We start from the raw sequence: 12463 nt of genomic DNA on the forward strand, positions 1-12463 counted from the left end.
ACTGGCGGGAACCGGCTGCTCCCCCAGCGCCCTGTCAGCAGCGCGCGCGCCCGCGCAGGTCTCGCCTCAGGGGCCCCGCGCCGGCCGGAAGACGGGCCGGGCGAACTTTCCCCCTTGCCGCAGCCGCTGCCGAGCCCTCAGGGCGGCGGGGCCCTTCCGCCGGGGCCGACGTGGTTGCGGCCGCTCCTGAAAAGTGACCGCGGTGCCGGGCGGCGGCAGCCTCGGACGGCGCGTCCTGGCCCGAGGCTCCCGGGAAGGCGGCGGAGAGCGGGCCGGGGTAGGGATAGCAAAGGCGAACGCGGCCGAGGTGGGGCTGAAACACGGCCGGGCCGGGCCGGTCCTTCTCCCTTAAGCCCGGTGGGCGGTGAGAAGCGCCGCTGCGCTGGAGCCTGGGCGCGAAATGATGTGCCCGAAGAATACTAAGGGGCCCCGGCTGCGTCAGCGGCCCCAAATCAAACTTCATGCCGCGTCTGGGGGTGACCAAGGAATCCAGGCCACCCCGCTCTCTTATTGGAGACTGCCAGTAGCGATGCAGGTGACTACAATTCATTGCTGTCCGTGAGGACTGATCATAGTTGTGACGGTCACTTACTCAGAACCAGCTCAATCACACAGAGGCCTTCAGATTCCAACAACTTTCGGTCACGTACCAACAAGGGCCGTGTTCAGAGTGGGGATCGAGAAGGGAAGAACTCTGGCGCTTGAGCCAACTGGCACTCAGAAATTCGCTTAAATTTAGCCGTAATTGTTTTGTTTAGATCTGAAAGCAAGTCAGCAGTCGATGAGTGTGGCCTCTTTCTCCGTTCACGTGTCAGTGACTGTAAACATATAAACATTTATTCTAAAGTAGTCGCCCATCACACCACTAATAAAAATGAAACTTCTGTGAAAGTGAGGGAAGTATGTGTACTTGTAGTTCAATAATATTAATAATCTTAAAGAACTTGTAGTGCAGCTGTTCTTTATTGCGTGTTTCAGTTTGTTATTAGCTCTTACATGGGAATAAATGAGTTCCATTTACAGCAACTTTTCCTGATTCAGGTCAAGAATCAAACTGGTAATTTAGTTTCCTTAAGGTACAGATGAATGTGTTCATGATGTAAAACATAAATTAATGTAGAAAATTAATTTGTTGCAGATGTTAACTATGCAATAAATACAAATAATATTCACAGTAGAACCAGCAAAAATAGTGACGTATATACACGATAAAACAAACTGGCCCTTTTTTGTATACCAAAATATTCAAGCAAGGCAGTATCTTACTGTCCCCTTGATTTTAATAAGGTCATTTAATGACAGCTGCAATGCTATTTCAGGGACAGGCTGCTAGCCTCTCTGTGTTCCAGTTTGATTAGAATATGGTAAATTGATTTCTGTTTTTGCACATTGTCAAGTTTTCACAGACAATAACAAAATCAAAACACCAAAACGGAAAAAAAGGATGAGTCATTTTGTCCTGGTTCATCTGTTTTGTGATTCTAGGCTGGACTGAATTATAATTCTATTCTTGTTCTCTTGTCTTACTGCTTGATTAGAAGTTCATTTTAATTTTATGGATTTTTTACAGTATACAAAAGTAAACTTGAGAGAAAGCTGTATAGTACACAATAGCCAATATTCAAAAAGCAAGGACATGCAACAGATTAAAGAATAATTTGAGAATTAACATTTTTAAAATCCTGCTTAGTTTGAAAGCGTGCAAAAAGGTCACGTTGGAAAGAATGAAAAAACAAAATGGAAAAATCTAGGACATCAAAGCAAGTTAAATTAGTGCTAGATGCTCACCTCAACTATAGATTCCTTTCTTCAAATTGTAGACTATGTATTTATTTAAATAGAAGAAAGTTCTTTCTTTTCTTTTTAGAGAGCATTTTCCATTGCCCTAAACTTACTGCATTGGTTATCAGTATGCTACTAAAATTCATACTTGTTCGTTTGCATATGTGCTTGCCTGCTAGGAGTCTGAGTCATGTTCTAAACCTTTGGTAAATCACATGCAAACAGCACTAAGTTTTCAAACCTCATGTCTGTCAGCTTTTAAAGAAACTTATTCAGGTAACCTATGGTAGATCATTCTCTGTATCAACTACAAATTTAAGGGCATCTGAAAACCAATATGTGATCTAAACAAGTTTGTAAAAAGTAAAACATACATTTTAAGTGGATATAGGGCTGAATTCTGCCCTCAGTGGTGTGCAGCCTCAATGAATCTGTGCTGGGATAGTAGGCCAGAAGTTGATCTACTGCCTTTTTTTTGTTTGTTTTGTTTTCTTGTAGTAAATCTGCTTGTTGCCCATTTCAGCAACCTTAGCAAAATAATTACTACTTTTGTGATGGAACTGGTTGTTAATGCTGGTGGGCATGATAACATCCGTCATACATGATAGAGAAGTTCCTTTTTTGAATAAGATTACAGAAAGGTATGCCACTGCCCAAAATGTGGGCCACTTGCAGTGTTAATCAGACATTGAGCTATGCAGATAAAGCCGTTTTGCTAGGGACTGAATGCAAATAAGGGGCTGGGAGGAGGTTGTTAGGTTAACGTGCGTGTCTTTAAGTCAGAGCATCCAGAAGCAACCAGAAAAAGAAACAGAAAGCCAAGAAACAATAAAAGAAGCACTTATAGCAAGAATCTGAGACAAAACTATTAGAGAGTTTTTGGGGTAAAGTGCTGGCTGGAAAGAGATTTGTAATTGCAAACAAAGAAACAGCCTCCTGTTTTATTCATTCCTACTGTGTTCAGGAAAACAGAACTTGGTACTTTTTTAAATAAAATTATTTGTAAATAAATAGGTTTTCATCAAATAAATACCTAAATCTGTGATCAATTTCTCCTCAAAAGATGCACAAATATTTGCTAACCATCCCAGTGAAAAGGGTCACAATAACCATTGCCCTGCCAAGTGGTGAAAAAGCAATGATGACCTTCCTTGCATCTAAGTGGTAATGCTTCGTCACTCAAAAGCTGCATTAAAAGTGTCTTCATCCCTTTTTTCTGAAGGTATGTTTTCCTTCTTCAACTGAACTGAAGATCAAAACATTCTAAGTCTTCTAAATAATTTTCAGCAAATGCGTGACTATATTAACTGTCTTTGTGATACGTCAGTGCTAGTGTTATTTTCAAAGCTCTGTGTTAGTCTGTCTTTCTTCATTGTGACTTTGGAACTAATTGTAATGGAGAAACTTTCATAAAGCCTGTTTACATTGCTATAAATGTTCCTGTAGCAAAGCCTGAATGTTTGTAATCCAGATCCCTTGAGTGCCAGCACAGCTACACAAGGCCCCTCTGCTTTTCTCAGCATCTTTCCCTCCACCCCACACACATAATATGGATGGGCAGGAGTTTAGAGGAAGTTCATGCTCAACTTGCTTTGTGCTCTGAGATCAAGAAACAGGCAGGTTACTATACAGGTTGCTGTTTTCAGTCTAACGGTAAGTCTGTACTTACTGTGAGTTCTTAAGAGCCCTGATGTATAGTAGCTAATACTGTAGCTAGAGTTGCGTATCTGGGGGTCAACTTTGTTCCCTAGTGTAGACCAGGCCTAACAAAAATGCCTCAAACCAGCTCAATACTGAAGTAGTTCCTGAATTAATTACTGAATTAGTTCAGCTCAGAACTAAACTAATTCCTCAGGCAAAACTGCCGCTGACTTCAAAGGCAGTTTTGCCTGAGGAAAAGCTTCAAGATGTATTTAGGACCGCTGCAGGGGATGGAAGTATATGAATGCTTAATGTGAAAGTGACTGTTGTAATACCCTTTGCCTGTGGGGTGGGCCAGGAATCTGCTAAAGGACTAGCCACAGATGTGCATGCAGCTTTTCTCACTGGCATACTGCATGGTTCCCATGAGAAAATGCGATTGTGCATTGCCCTGCAAAACCACAAAAATGTTCACAGTGTTACCTTCTCTTCTCCCACTCAGAATGGTTTTGCATAGGCCCTTAGGCACCACAATAATGATAATTAAAGATGTAAAATATGATCATGACACCTCAGCAGCACTTTCATCCCAAATACTTTAAACACTGTATATGCAGCATAACAGAAATGCAGCCACTGCTGGGGAAAAGGGCAGTGATGTTGCAAAACGGGGGGGGTGAAATTTTGATGGAAGACATTGCAGTAAACCTTTACTCCTACAAAGTGTTGCAAGAGCTCGTTAAAATATAAGTGTTGCAACATACAAAGGATATATGCAAAATATTGTCCACACATCAAACTGCATGGAACTGAATTTATCTTCTCTAGAAGGAAGAAGGGCTAAATTAATTCTTCTGGAGCAGAGAGCAAAGTCACATGGAAGGTAGGGTGCAGGACCAGGTTGAGGGTGGAGGTGCAGTGTCTGGAATGGAGGTGCAGGAGGAGTTTGGATGTGTGGGGTCTGGGCAGGAGGGAGCAGGGGATAGAGGTGCCTGCCTGGCACAACTCCAGGGGTGTGGGAGGAGAGATGCAGACAGATTCAGGCAGTTCAGCCAATGGTAGTGATGTGGGGCAGTGCCTACAAGGAGCAGCACACAGAACCACGTGGGATCGAGCCCCAGCTTGTCTGGATCAAGGCAAGCTGAGGGCTGTAGGTTCCCCAAGCCTGATCTAGTTTGATCACCTGTGTAACCCAGGCCATAGAATTTTATCACTTTCCTGCATTCATCCCAAAAATCTATGGTTGAAATTCAGAAACAATGCATAAATGGGTGTACATTACAGCCACTTAGATGCAAACAGATCTAGTTGAACTTACTAACTCCTGCTCTATTGATGTATAAGGGTGTCTGAGTGGGTGTAATTTACATGCTGAGAAGCTGAAAGAAGATGTAAGTTAAAATCCCTGATTGTTCCATCAGGTGGCTGGGTTTCCTGCATCCCTCAAAGAATGAAACAGTCATTTGCAAAGCCACCAAATCTTTGTACCATCTTGTTGCAAAGTTTAGTGTCACCCTGCAACCAAGAGCCCTCTAGTCCCCAGCCATAGCTAGTCCATCAATCCCAGACATAGCGGTATTGCAGGGTTGCCTTTTCAGACAGGAGGTGTGCTCCCAGCCACAGATCCTAACTATTGCATGAGCATTAGTATGGAATATAAGTTCTGGAAAGGAGAGGAGCTGCTAGGACAGAGAGTCAATATTTTGTTTACAGAAGTAGGGTGATGAAGATAGGAAAGGGCTGGTAACTGTGAAACAGGAATCCCTCTGCCCAATGTGACTGGTGCTCATGGAGGCTGCTGGCTGGAGCCGGCCCTACTGTGGTGGCACTCGGACTGGCACAGCACTTGGGGAGGCTGGTGAAAATGGGATGGGGATGGGGTTGCATGCCACCATCTCTGCGGTGCTGAGGTCTGGCTGTCCTGCCTGTCCTCTCCAGGGTGGCCCCCAGCACTTCCAGGAACATGGATCAGCACCCCTCTTGCCACAAAACACTTTAAATTTTGATGTATAGACAAAGCCTCAGAAGAAATTTAGCCAAGCCCTCTAACCCAAGGCTACAAACAGAAAAGAGGGAGGTTTGTGGGGCATAGGTGAAAAGAAGGTGCCAAAACCCAGGGAAGGGAGAACAGTGGTACAGAGAGGTTCCTACTCTACCTGTAGTAGGTATGTCATCCCATCACCACTGTGTTTGAGTGTCTCACAATTTATCTGGGATAAGAATGGTTCAGACATTTAGGTATGAAGTGTATTTATTAGTGTAGTTATTGACCACTTTTTCAGTTTTTGGGAGTGGAAGTGCTGATCTCAATAGGAGTTTTACTTGATCAATTACCAGAAGATTTGCTCTTCCAACTTTCTTTCAAGACAAAGAGCTTTCCAAAACTTCTGTGCCTGTTTATTTTTCTTTCCTGCCTGCAGTAACCTTGAGATACCTCAGAAGTCTCAATTAAAATCTGGAATTGTCTTGGGGTTTGGTTCTAAATATTCTTCTGTGAAAACTGCAATTCAGTTGCTATAGTGGTGTGTTTAAGAGCCTTCTGAAAAGTAACTGCCTTTAAACAGAAGTGAAAGCAGTGTTGCAAACTCTTACGATTTTTGTCATGAGTCTCATGATAATTATATTCCTTAAAGCCCCAGCTCCTGGAAGCAAATGAATCTATGATGATTTCAGTCTTCATTCCTAAAGAAAAATGAAGTTTCTAGCACTAGCAGCTGTGGAGAAAGCTTCAAAATGAGACCTCAGTGCACACTAAAGGCTTAACAAGCAGAAGGTAAATAGAAAGAACACCAAAGCTATTTCTCTCTCTCTCTCTTTTAGAAATTTGTGCTTCTGTCTGAGAGTCCATCTGTTCAAGAACTCCTCCTAACCTGTAAGAGGTACTAGGACTACTAAATTTGGTATGCAGCTTCCTCTTATTCTAACTTAAAATAGAGTCAGGTTTGGTTGTGCCAGAAGAATAGGATGTGCCTGAAGTTCAATTGTTTTCCATAACATGGAAAGAGAGAGGGCTAGTCAGAGGGGCAGGGGTACTGCACGGTGACCCTTGGGGGCAGCGAGCCTGAGGGACAGCTATACTGCAGAATTACCACTAGGGCCACCCACGCCACCAAGAGAGTGGCCAGCTGGGGATGGGACTTGGCATCTTGCTGGCCATGAGACCAGGGTAAGTGGACCCCCTGCCCCAAGTCCCTCCCCTTCACCCTCAGCTGCAGTTAAGGATGGACAGAGGAAGCCCTGCTAGCCTCACCACTGCAGATCTCCCCTCAGCAATGCAGCCCTGCCCCCACCAAAGGCTTCAGCCCACCTTCCAGAGCATGGCTGCGCTGCCCAGCAGGGCTGCATGGGGCTGGCCTGTATGGCCACCACCCTCCATCCCCTGGGCTGGGCTCAGGGAACACAGGTGGGAGGCCTGTGTGGCCCCACCCCGACCCTAGACTGTGTGCCTGCCTCACTCCTTTCACCCCACCAACCCTGGGCTCTGGACCTACCCCAGCCTCGGTCCACCCTGGCCCTTGCCTTTCCCCCAGCTTTGGGCTAAAGACTGCACGTCCGCCTTCCCCAATATCCGCGGACTGCAACCAATCTATGCCAGGTAAGTCTAGTTTTTACATAATCTTATGATTTAGAGCCAATCTCATGATTCATAAGCCTGATTCATGATGTTAGAATATTTAGGATTGGCAACATCTGTAAAAGTGACTTGAAAGTGTCAGTTTCACTCCTGGTTAAGGTCAGTCTCTAGTAGGATGTTTCCAAAAGTTAAATGATCAGTTCAACAGTTGGGGAGCTGTGAAAAAGTGATGACAAAAAGTAATCGAGGTTTTTCTACAGTCAGTAACCAAATCAGAATATATGTTAAAATTTTAAATCCAACCTTGAGTGACTTGCCACAAACTGCGAGAACATGTTCCTGTTAGAGCTGAATGGGCCTAATATTTAGTTCTCTTTTTCATACAGGAATTAGATGTAGTTTTCCTGTTAGCTAATTTCTAAGTTATCTATGTAATACAGGGGGCTTCTGGGAAACTGCTGAAAGGGTCAAATCAGGATAAATTGCATAGGGACAGGGGTACTTACAGCTGAAGACTGAGGTCCTCCATCATAAGGCACACCAAACCAGTCACAAAGAGTACTTCTGTTTGCTATTCTACCTCGCAAAAAATCATACAAGCAATCCCCTTAGGCCAGGGGTTGTCAGCCTGTGGCCCTTGAGCTGCATGCAGCTCTTTAAGGAGTCAGCTGCATCCCTGGGTGCTGCCGCCACTGAACTAATGGAACTAAAAGCAATTGGTTTAACGGCTGGCAGGGCGGTGGGAGGGATCGGGCTGTTAAATGAGTTAAATTTAGTTCCATTATTTCACCAAGGCAGGGAGCTGCCCCTGCAGCAGGTGAGGGAAGTACTGAGCCCACAGGAGAGCTGGGGGTAGGGAGGTGGCTGAGTCTGCTCCTGCTGGAGCCATGCAGCCCTACTGAGGAGGCGGCGGTGGCTGTGGAGGAGCAGCAGCAGCGCATGCACAGCTGGAGGAGCTCGTCGGCTGAGGTGGTTAATCCTGGGGATTGGGGGCTGGTTTGGGACTTAAACCTGTGGATAGGGGGCGAATTTGAGGCTGAGAGGGGTTAATTCTGGGGATGGGGGGTTGGGGCTGAGAGGGGTTAATTATGGGGCTGTGGGGGCAGGTTTGCAGGGTGCAGGGTAAAACTCGGTGTTGTGGGGGCAGACTTGGGGCTGAGATGGGTAAGCCTGGAGATGGGGGGCAGGTTCATGGGCCAACGGGAGTAGAGCCTAGGAACTGGGGGTAGGATGCGGAGGGTTGATGCGAACATTGTTCCTTCCTGCTTCCGAGCCTATCCCCAGGTGCAGTGTTTTCCTTGTCTTCATTTGCTCCCAGTCCAGGGGTGAAAGTAACTTAAACTTTCTGACTGGTACAAACCGTCGTGTGTGCGCTGTTCTTAAAATAGGGGTTTCAAAAAGTCTGGTTTGACGCTGTTTATTGAGGACTGTCTCGTATTCATACGCATTGCTGCTCTTGAAGGATTGATTTTGTAACTAAATTTGAAAAAGTGGCTCTTCTCGCTAATTTGGTTGCAGACCCCTGCCTTAGATGCTCTCGCTGTCCTGGGCCAAAACTACCGCCACTCCTTACACAGATGAGAGTTTATGAAGACCAATCTCACCAAATCTAAACAGGTTCTTCTGATCCCAAAGGCTCAGCTACATTTCCAGGTCAGTTTAGACCTCAGATCTTATGGAAAAGAGCACACTGAGACAGTCCTTTAGAATCTAAAGTCTAAAGGTTTGTTAATAAAAGGAAAGAAAGAAAAAGGTGAAAATAAAATTGATGCAGGCTTGTAGCAGAGGTGAAATAATATGCTGTCTGATAAGGCTCTGCAATATATTTTCCATTAGGACAGGTCATCCAGTCCCTTTGGGATCAGTTCATAGCAAAGGTGCTCCGTAAGTGATGAGCTGGAATGAAGACAAAGATGAAGGCCCTCTTTATACTTGTGCCCATCCGGAGGAAATTCCCTTTTGTTCTCCTTCTGCAGGACTGCCAACAGGTAGGGGACAAGGGGTGCAACTGCACAGGGGCCTGGCATTTGAAAGGGCACAGGAGCTCCTGGCTGTTGCTGCAGCAGGAGCAAGAGCAGCAACCAGGAGCTCCAGACCCCTTTGAAGTGCTGCAGGACTATCACTCTGCCTGGCTTCTGAGGGTGGGGCTGGTGGGGGAGGCATGCTCCGGGTGGTGCTAAGGGCTGACTGCTTTTGGCCCCATCCCTTCTGCCTGAGGCTGTACTCCATCTGGGGGTACAGAGTGGGCCTGCTACACCTTGCCCCTGAGCCTGCAGTGGCTGTCAGCCCCACCATTCTTGTGTGAAAGTATGCCCAAGAGGGAGTTTGTACATGAGCAAGTCACCTGTCCATGCAGGGCTCAGCCCTTTTTAGGCAGCAGCCACGGCTTACATGCTAGTCTGAATGTTCACAGCAACAGCAAAGTTCCTCAGATGTAGACTGGCACCTATTAGGGCCCGTTGTCAGTCACATACTGCTGTTCCCCTAACTAGCAGCCCTTTCACAATATGAAATGTGAAATACAAATGTATAGCCAACACTCAACTTCAAACACAGTAGATGCATATGAACAGAATCTGCAGCTTTTGAAAGACTCCTCCTTTGGAGATACACATACACCTCATAGAACTGGAAGGGACCTCGAGGTCATTGAGTCCAGTCCCCTGTCCTCTTGGCAGGACCAAGCAGCCTCCTTTTTTTAAAAAACAAAAAAAAATCTATTTGCTCCAGATCGCTAAATGGCCCTCTCAAGGATTGAGCTCACAGTCCTGGGTTTAGTCAGGCAATGCTCAAACCACTGAGCTATCCCTCACTTTGCACAAGATTTGGTGCAAACATGTAAGTGTTTGCAACAAAGTGTTGTATGTTCACAATAACATCACAGTCTGAAAGAAAAAAAAATGTGGAATTTTCAAGTGCCTAAGTAGCCCCTGGAATCTCAGTTAAACTTGTCCCTCCAAAAAAATCTTAAAGAATGTCCTCGGGGCTCTTCAGGAAAGGAAATAGAGCCCCAGTGTAGGCTTTGCATGGCTGTAGGGCGTGCACGTGGGTATGGGAGATCTGTGCCCCCCAGTAATATCCCCAGTACACAAAGACCCTCGTACCTGCCCAGCCAGCCCAATTTCTCCCTCTTCCTCCTGCATGATTCGAACCCTACAGAATGTTCTCCGGGAGGGCCCCTGGAAGACAGAACTGTGAGTATTTCTGCTGTGGTAACTGCCCTTCCTTCCCAATTTATCGCATGTATTTTGAGAACATAATCTGTATCTTGCATTTTATATCTGATTTCTGAAAAATACACTAAATGTACGCATGATAAATACAACATATGTAAGTATATGTATGGGATTGATTCCTTTTATTCTAATCCCTCTCCCAAAATCTTAGGGTTTATCATGAGTCTGTACCAGAGCTGAGTCTCAGATTAATAATCATATATAAGTTCCAGAGCAGCAAAGAAAAATCAACACCAAGCAATTATTTTCAGGAAGACGAGACAGTAAAACTGCAAGGCTGCCAACACAGCAGCTGGTACAGCTCCCTTAAGAGCTTCAAGCAGAATGTCTCCCACGGTTTGGTTCCCAGCTTCCCTGACTGCCACCAGAAGAGATGAAGTGGGGAGGAGGAGGAAGAGGAGGAAGAGCACAATGTGAGGGCGTATGTGGCACTTCACCTCCTCATTACAGTCTGTTTATTTCTGCTAGGTCACAACTACTAGTGGTCATAACACAATTATTATTTCAAATGTATGTTTTAAGCATATTTCTTGGGGATGCTATTACCGTGTGTGAAGAAAACACGCAAACTGTTTGCTTTTAATTATGAAGACAGAAAATTAATTGCATATGCATTTGTGGTTTTATTATCTATCATTTCTGTAGTGCCAAGTGTCCATAGCACTGTGCAATGAGTGGGATGTGCCAAACAGATGACAGTGCCTAGTGAGAGTCCATCCCCCAGAAAGCTTACAGTCTAAAGGCACATGCAGGTATAAGTTGGTGTGATACTGTGCAGTACACACACAGAACAGGGTGCAGTTTTAAATAGCTGGAACTCCTCCCTTTACAGGTGCGCAGCAAAAAAAGTTTTCAAAAGAGGGTGCATCATGACTAATAGGCGACAGGCTTTTCCAAGCAGAAGGGGCAGCACAAAAGTGCGTAGTATAAGGAGTGGGAGAAGTAGACAAAAGGAGCAATCATGAGAGAAGCTTGGGTGGAAGCTAGGGAATGAAGGGGTGTGTAGGAGTTGATGAGGGCAGACGCAGGCAGAGCCATGCGGAGAGTTGAAATAAAGCGAAATTTTAACCAGACAGCAGGGTGGGAGCCAGGTATCTATGGTCAGAATGGCAGAAGAGGAAGAGTGGCGTCCGCATTGCATTGTGACACTTCCTGTTGATTCTCAAGGTACAGATTGATAGAGTGTAAGGCCGGAAAAGGACTTTATGACCCTGTATAAGCACAAGCCAAAGAATTTCACCTAATAATCTTGTTAATTATTCCCTTGTCAATAAAATGGCATAATTATTACTATTAATTATGATTATTACTACAAGGTTTGGATTCATCCCTCAAAGAAAGTCTCGGTCCTTACCAGGCTTTAGACATTTTAGTCATTCCAGCCCTTTTAGGGAAACAAACTGAGAGCTCTGCAAGCACACAATTCACAACAAAAGAACACTTTCTCTTGTATGGCACTATTCACCACAGAATCTCACAGGGATTTACTAACATTAGTTATTTAATGATCTTCAACACCATTCTTCCTCTGCAGCTCTATTCATGCCGTGTTTTGCCGCGCCTATTTAAGTCAACAGGAACGGTTCAGAGAAAACTGTGCATATTACTTTGGAAATGGAGGTCCTTATCATCTTCTCCCATAGGGCATGGAAGGGAGTCAAAGCTACTTAACTGATGATTATCTATTCTCTTCCTTAAACTACATAGGCTCTAGAAATAGAACCCCAAAATCAGTGGCGTTAGGAGCAACTTCTGGATGTTTTGTGATCTCCGGTGATCGCTGTCAAATGACCTTCGCTACCCCTGAGACACTAACACAGGCATGGGCAAGAATTTTTGATATAGGGCTCCTCTAAGGCTGTTTCTGCACATGCCACTTGCTCCAAAAGCGGCATGCTAGTGAACGGCCCAGAAAACGCTAATGAGGTACGTATGTAAATTTCTGGTACCTCATTAGGATACACTCACATGATTCAGAGTCCGGAAGAAGCTCTTCCCGACTCCAAGACAGCTGTGTAGAAGCATGTCCCCTGGGGATCTTCCAGAAGGAAATCCTCCTTCCGGAAGCCCCATCTTCCTGAAAATTTTCAGGGTTCCAGAGGGAGGATTTCCTTCCGGGAGATCCCCGGGGGCCACGCTTCTACACAGCTGTTATGGAGTCCGGAAGAGCTTCTTCTGGGCTCCGAATCATGTGACTGTATGCTAATGAGGTGCCAGAAATTTACATCTG

General features: G+C 45.2%; 1 long non-coding RNA gene across 5 annotated transcripts; it reads left to right on the forward strand.

Moving 5' to 3' along the window:
- The first annotated feature begins 96 nt into the window (after positions 1-96).
- On the forward strand, positions 97-11497 carry LOC142016714 (uncharacterized). 5 transcript variants are annotated; one of them, XR_012646377.1, is made up of 6 exons: positions 97-535; positions 6244-6323; positions 8516-8650; positions 8834-8985; positions 10157-10191; positions 10385-11497. It is a non-coding gene; the product is annotated as an uncharacterized LOC142016714 (long non-coding RNA). The 5 variants fall into 5 exon arrangements; XR_012646373.1 differs by lacking the exon at positions 8516-8650; XR_012646376.1 differs by lacking the exon at positions 8516-8650 and having other exon boundaries at positions 10485-11497.
- The last annotated feature ends 966 nt before the right edge of the window (positions 11498-12463 follow it).

Source organism: Carettochelys insculpta, chromosome 8 (genome assembly GCF_033958435.1).
Source record: "Carettochelys insculpta isolate YL-2023 chromosome 8, ASM3395843v1, whole genome shotgun sequence".
Lineage (NCBI taxonomy): Eukaryota > Metazoa > Chordata > Testudines > Carettochelyidae > Carettochelys > Carettochelys insculpta.